The 7,011-nt window shown below is 41.7% G+C and overlaps 1 pseudogene; it reads left to right on the forward strand.

Annotated features, from left to right (window-relative positions):
- Positions 1-3,206: 3,206 nt before the first annotated feature.
- On the forward strand, positions 3,207-6,503 carry LOC127754264 (uncharacterized; annotated as a pseudogene).
- Positions 6,504-7,011: the final 508 nt, after the last annotated feature.

A 7,011-nucleotide genomic window follows, 5' to 3' on the forward strand; every position in this document is an offset into this window, starting at 1 on the left:
CACAACCACTCATTTTCCTCACCCTTCTCTCTCTCATTTCCGGCTCCCTCCCCTCTCAGATCCGGTGGAGGGGATGGGCGGCAGCGACGGCGCGGACGGAGGGGATCCTCAGCAGCTGCTCGGGTGGAGGGCGCTGGCCGCGCGACGACGACGACGACTAGAGCCGGCCGCATCGCTGCCCCTCCCCTCCCGTCAGCTCCCAAATCTGGCGGAGGGGAGGGGCGTCAGTGGCGGCACGGGCGGAGGGGTCAGCGGTGGCACTCTCTCATGTCCCTCAGCTCTACTCTCCTGCGCTGCCGGCCACGACGATGATGACTACCGCGCGACGACAACGGCCCTACCGCGCGATGACGACGACGACTACCGTCGGCCGCGTCGCTAGCTCGCTGCTCCTTCCAGATATGTACAAAAGAGGGGAGCCGGCCGTTAGCGGTGGCGGAGACAGCACTCCCCTCGGGCATTGGCGGCGGATGGAGGAGGAGAGCTATCGAGGGGAGGGGAAGGCCGGCGGCTTTTTTTTTTTCAATGAAAATATTTTCACAGGGGTGTGGATCTACCGCCTGTAAAAATGATTTTTGCAATATATAATGTGTACTGAGAAAGTGTGGTGATTTTCCTTGAAGTCTTTTCATTCACGTCGATGTACTGAACTGTACCGAAATGCTTAGCTAGTAAGGTTTGAGGATTTAACCGTTCAAACATACACTATGAGAAGCCTAATTAAACTTCTCATAGCGTATGAGGATTTAATTAGGCTAATTACACATACACTAGTGTATGAGAAGGCTAATTAAGCTAATTAGGCCAAACTTCACAAAATCCAAAAAGAAGCCTTGTAAGTTGTAACACAAGAGAAACCCAAACATGCATTAGAAACTTTTAATTTTTTAACTTGATATATATTTCGAATTTAATGTTTTTTGGTTTTTGACGATTCTTACCACATTCTGTTGCAACGCACCCACATTCAACTAGTTGCTTCATATATCTTGAGGTCTTTGAATATCAGCGCTAAACATATGTTTAATACTAGGCTAACACAATACTAAAATGGTCTTAAAGGTTGTTTGGTTCACTGATTACTTCTTCTAGTTCAATCTTCCCCAAGAAAATGAGCCCTAAAATAGTTCTCCAACAAGCAATATATGTTTGCAGGTAGTTCCTGATAGTTTGTTGTGATGAAGAAAATCACTGACAGTCTTATTCATTTATGTCCCATCACAGTGTTGATCCATCTCCTTTTGGCTGGGTTTTCCAACTGCTGGTAGCTTCCAGCCTTCCGGCAGCTCCTTGATAATCTTGGGAAAGCAAACAGATACACAGAACTGTTTCAGTTCAGTATGATGTATCAATGCCTGATGCCGATCATTCATAGTTCACTAGCGAGATTGCTTATTAGAGGGCGAATTTCTTGTTCGAGCTAGGAAGGAAAATTAAATGGTGAAAGATACTTCAGACGGAACGAATTGGACATATATATATATATATATATATATATATATATATATATATATAGGGGAACATGTAGCGTGACAAATTTGGTAGATGTGGCGATTAAATTCTTATTAGTTTATGCCAGAAAGTTGATCCATTCTTTCATTGAGTTATAGGCAGGGGATCAAGTTAATTGGCCATATGGCCAATCGTTGCATTTCAATTTAGTTGTTGCCCTCGGTCTTTGGTGGCAGTTAAAATGGGGGAATTTAACTATTTGCCACTTTTACATTTGTCAATTAACCAAATACCCTTCTTAGAATTGTACTTAAGAATTTGCCATTGTAGAGAGAAGGTTTTATAATTTTTTGCCACTTTTTACACTATGGAGTGCCACATGTGCATGCCAACATTGGACCAACGTGAAAAAAGACCAATCTACCCCTGCTAGCTAGTAGTATGTTTCTCAGTTGCTAAAGCCTGAACGCATGGAATCTTAGTTATAATTCATTCACCGGAAAGATATTCGGCAACATGCTCATTCTTCCTATTTTAAATTTATAAGCCAACAACATCAATGGCACCATTGTTACAGTCAATTCATTAACTTTTTTTAGGCTGCATTTGGATCTCTTTTTTCTAACTTCTACTCCCTGATTTTTTTCGCACACATTTCTTTAATAACTTTTTAATTAAAATTAAGTTACTTTATAAACATATATTAATCTATTTTTTATTTTTTAAAGCTCAAACTAAATTAGTCATGCACTAATTCTTTGCTCAATTTTACGTGAAGAGATAAATGTTTCCAAACCATGCTATTGTACACCTTAATCGAGCTCACACTAGGTGGCACCATCCCAACAATACCAGCCAACATGTAATACTGTTTAGCAGTTCACTGGTGGAGGAGAAACCATCTTTCGTCGGTCAGGCTAATTCCACAATAGTCCCGGTTGCAACAAAAACCGGGACTAAAGAAGATGATCTTTAGTCCCGGTTCAAATGCTGTCAGGGCCTGTCAGGCCCCTCGGGATCTTTAATTCCGGTTAATAACTCCAACCGGGACTAAAGATCGTAACTTTAGTCCCGGTTGGTAACACCAACCGGGACTAAAGATCCCGGCGATCTTTAGCCCCGGTTCATAACACCAACCGGGAATAAAGTCCCACCCCTATATATATATGTCTTCTTCCTCCTCCAGCCCAAGCAAGCTTCAAAATTTCTTCAAAAAAGAGGGGAGGTCATGCCAAAATTTCTAGTGAATTTATTGTGTTGATTATATACAAATCGGAGGTGCCTAAAAGGTTAGCAACTTCATCCTCCAATGTTTTTTTTTCATATTACATTTGGAGCTATGTTTTGCACACTTTTTTGTCTCCAAAATTTTGTTGTTAGTTGATGAGAGAGAAAATTTGTGTGGAGAAGAAAGAATATATAGAAATTTAGTTTATTTTCTAAGGAAGGTTTCATAAAAAAGTTGAGAAGGAAAATATAGTGAAAATTAATCTTGAATAATAGAAAAAAAAGTATAATGAAAAATTAAAATAAGTACAACACATTAATATTAGTTTAAAACTTTATAAATAGTAAATATTTAATTTATATGGTGTAATATTTCATAATATTTGTATGAATAATGATATGTCATTATTGTGTAACTGTTGAAAGAATTTGTAATTATTTTATAATTATTGTATGACTATCATTATTGTACGAATAATTATGTGTGTATGATTTTTTTTCATGTCATGTAGATAGATCGGCAATGGATGTACGCTGACCGGTAGTCCAAAGAGTTTATTGACGGCGTGCATTATTTTTTGAGAGTGGCCGAAGCTAACAGGCAAAAGGGTTTTATTTGTTGTCCATGCAATAAGTGTAAGAATCAGAAGGAGTATTCTGCATCCAGGACTATTCATTTCCACTTGTTTGAGTCGGGGTTCATGCCAAGCTATAATTGTTGGACATCCCACAGAGAGCAAGGTGTTGAAATGGAAGAAGATGAAGTGGAAGATGACAATATTCCGGACTTTGCTCAGTACGCTGGATTTGAAGGAAATCAAACGGGCGAGGAGGAAAGGGATGCTGATGGTAACAACGTTGCGGATGATCTTGGTCAGATGTTGCAGGACGCCAAGGAGGATTGCGAAAGTGAAAAGGGGGCCCATAAATTGGACAAGATGTTAGAGGACCACAGAACGTCGTTGTACCCAGGTTGCGAGCAGGGGCACAAAAAGTTGGATACCACTCTGGAGTTCTTACAATGGAAGGCAAAAAATAGTCTTAGAGACAAGGCATTTGGCGATTTATTGAAACTCATCAAGAACATTCTTCCGGAGGGAAACAAGTTGCCCGAGACAACGTACGAGGCTAAGAAGATAGTCTGCCCTCTAGGACTGGAAGTTCAGAAGATTCACGGATGTCCGAATGATTGTATCCTATATCGCGGTGAGGAGTACGAGAACCTAGAAGCATGCTCTGTTTGCAAAGCGCTACGATAAAAGATTAGACGAGATGATCCAAGAGAAGTTGACGGGCAGCTAACGAAGCAGAGAATTCCTGCTAAGGTGATGTGGTATTTCCCTATAATACCACGGCTAAGGCGTTTGTTCAGGAACAAGGGGAACGCTAGAATGATGCGATGGCACGCTGAAGAGCGTCAACAGGACGGGATGCTGAGACACCCCGCCGATGGTTCGCAGTGGCGAAACATCGACAGAAAGTTTAAAGACTTTGGAAAGGACGCACGAAACATACGGTTTGGTTCAAGTACGGATGGCATGAATCCTTTTGGAGAGATGAGTAGCGGCCATAGCACTTGGCCCGTTACTATGTGTATCTACAACCTCCCCCCGTGGCTATGCATGAAGAGGAAGTACATAATGATGTCGATTATAATTCAAGGCCCCAAGCAACCTGGTAACGACATTGATGTGTACCTAAGACCACTGGTCAAAGATCTTAAACTGTTGTGGAAGAAGGAAGGTGTCCCCGTGTGGGATGAGGACAAACAGGAGGAGTTTAACCTACGAGCGCTGCTGTTCGTAACCATCAACGATTGGCCTGCACTTAGCAACCTATCCGGGCAGGCCAACAAGGGGTACAAGGCTTGCACTCACTGTATGGATGAAACAGAAAGTACGTATCTTAAGCACTGTAGGAAGGTTGTGTACATGGGTCATCGTCGATTCCTTGTAGCAAACCACCCGGTACGGAAGAAAGGCAAGCACTTTGAACATAAGGCGGACAACCGTACGAACCCTAAACATCGCAGCGGGAAAACAGTGTTTGCTATGGTTAAAGATCTTAAAGTAGTGTTTGGAAAGGGGCCTGGCAGCCAGCCTATAGAGAGCGAAGATGGTCACGCGGTGATGTGGAAAAAGAACTCTATATTTTGGGAGTTACCCTATTGGGAATTCTTGGACGTCCGCCACGCAATCGACGTGATGCACCTCACTAAGAATCTTTGCGTAAACCTTCTTGGCTTCCTAAGTGTATATGGAAAGTCAAAAGATACACTAGAAGCATGTAATGATCTGAAGCATATGGAACAACACGGTGACCTTCACCCGGAACCAAAGGAGAAAGGAAGGCATTACTTGAGTCCAGCCAGCTACACTCTTAGCAAGGCAGAGAAGGAAAGTATGTTTGAATGCTTGGAGAGCATCAAGGTACCGTCTGGATACTCCACGAATATAAAGCGAATAATAAGCACGAAGGAGAAGAAGTTCACAAATCTAAAGTCTCATGACTGTCACGTGTTAATGACACAGCTGCTACCAGTTGTAATAAGAGGTATCCTCCCAGACAATGTCCGGGCAACAATAACAAAGCTATGTGCTTTCATGAACGCAATTTCGCAGAAGGTCATCGATCCTGATAGATTAGAAGCCCTGTAGAATGATGTGGTGCAATGTCTTGTCAGCTTTGAGTTGATATTTCCACCTTCATTTTTCAATATAATGACGCATCTGCTTTGTCACCTTGTCAAAGAGATCGGTATTCTCAGTCCTGTGTACCTACACAACATGTTTCCTTTCGAGAGGTACATGGGCGTTCTGAAGAAGTATGTTCGTAACCGTGCTCGTCCAGAGGCAAGCATCACCAAGGGATATGGAACAGAGGAGGTCATTGAATTTTGCGTAGAATTTATCGAAGCCCTTCGCCCAATCGGGGTACCTGAATCACGCCATGAAGGGAGACTACGGGGAAAGGGGACTCTAGGAAGGAAAGCAATAATGACGGTAGACAACAATTTATTCCGTAAAGCCCATTTCACGGTTCTGGAACAATCTACATTGGTGGCTCCCTACATCGAAGAGCACTTGGCTCTAGTTCGCGCCAAAAACATCGGTAAGTCCGATGCATGGATTACAAGGCATCACATTGATACTTTCTCCACGTGGCTGCGACAACATCTCATGGGTAACGAGACGATTAACCAACAACTGGCCTTCCTGGCGAGGGGACCATCTGGCTCGATCGCGACATTCCAGGGATATGATATCAATGGGCACACATTCTACACGAGGGCCCAAGACATGAAGAGCACGAATCAGAACAGTGCTATTCGTATCGATGCCATGGGACACGATGGTACGACTGGCATGTATTACGGTGCCATCGAGGACAAATGGGAACTTGACTATGGACCTCTCAAGGTCCCTCTATTCCGGTGCCAATGGGTTAGGTTGACTGGTGGAGGCGTAACGATTGATGACAGTGGGATGACAACGGTTGACCTTAACAAGGTTGGATACTCGGACGAACCTTTTGTCCTTGCCAATGATGTAGCCCAAGTTTTTTACGTCAAGGACATGTCTAGCAAAGGAAAAAAGGGCAAAGTGACTGAGGAGCCGAAGCACCACGTTGTTCTCCCAGGAAAAAGAAAAATCGTCAGAGTAGACGACAAGACTGACGAGGATTACGATCAGTTTGATGGGCAACCCCCTTTCACGGTGACAATTGACCCTAGCATCCTCCTATCAAATGAAGACACCCCTTACTCACGTAGCGATCACAAGGAAGGAACAATAGTGAGGAGAAAGTACGTCCGGTCAACCGTCACCGCCGATGTATTACCGTAATTGTTCTGTACACGATGTAAACTATGTTGGATGTACCAAATATCTATACAAATCAATTGTTGTATGGCATATGTTAAATATGTATGATTATTAGAATTTTTATCAAATTGAAATCATCCATATGCTAGTTATATATGATTATTAGATATTTTGTTAATTATGTATGATTATTAGAATTTTAATCAAATTGAAATCATCCATATGCTACATATATATGATTATTAGAATTTCTAAAGGTTTTAAATCATGCATGTGGTATTTACATATGTTAATTACAATTTTTAACAATTTAATATCATGATATGCTAGTTATATATGATATTAGATTTTGTATTAATTTTAAATCATGCATGTGCTATTTACATATGTTAATTAGAATTTTTAACAATTTTAAATCATTCATGTGCTTATTATATATTATCCACGTATTCTACTACGTATAACAATAATTTTTCAAAGGTTTTATCATTCATTGTTCGACTTTAAA

Source organism: Oryza glaberrima, chromosome 11, assembly GCF_000147395.1.
Source record: "Oryza glaberrima chromosome 11, OglaRS2, whole genome shotgun sequence".
Taxonomy (NCBI): Eukaryota; Viridiplantae; Streptophyta; class Magnoliopsida; order Poales; family Poaceae; genus Oryza; species Oryza glaberrima.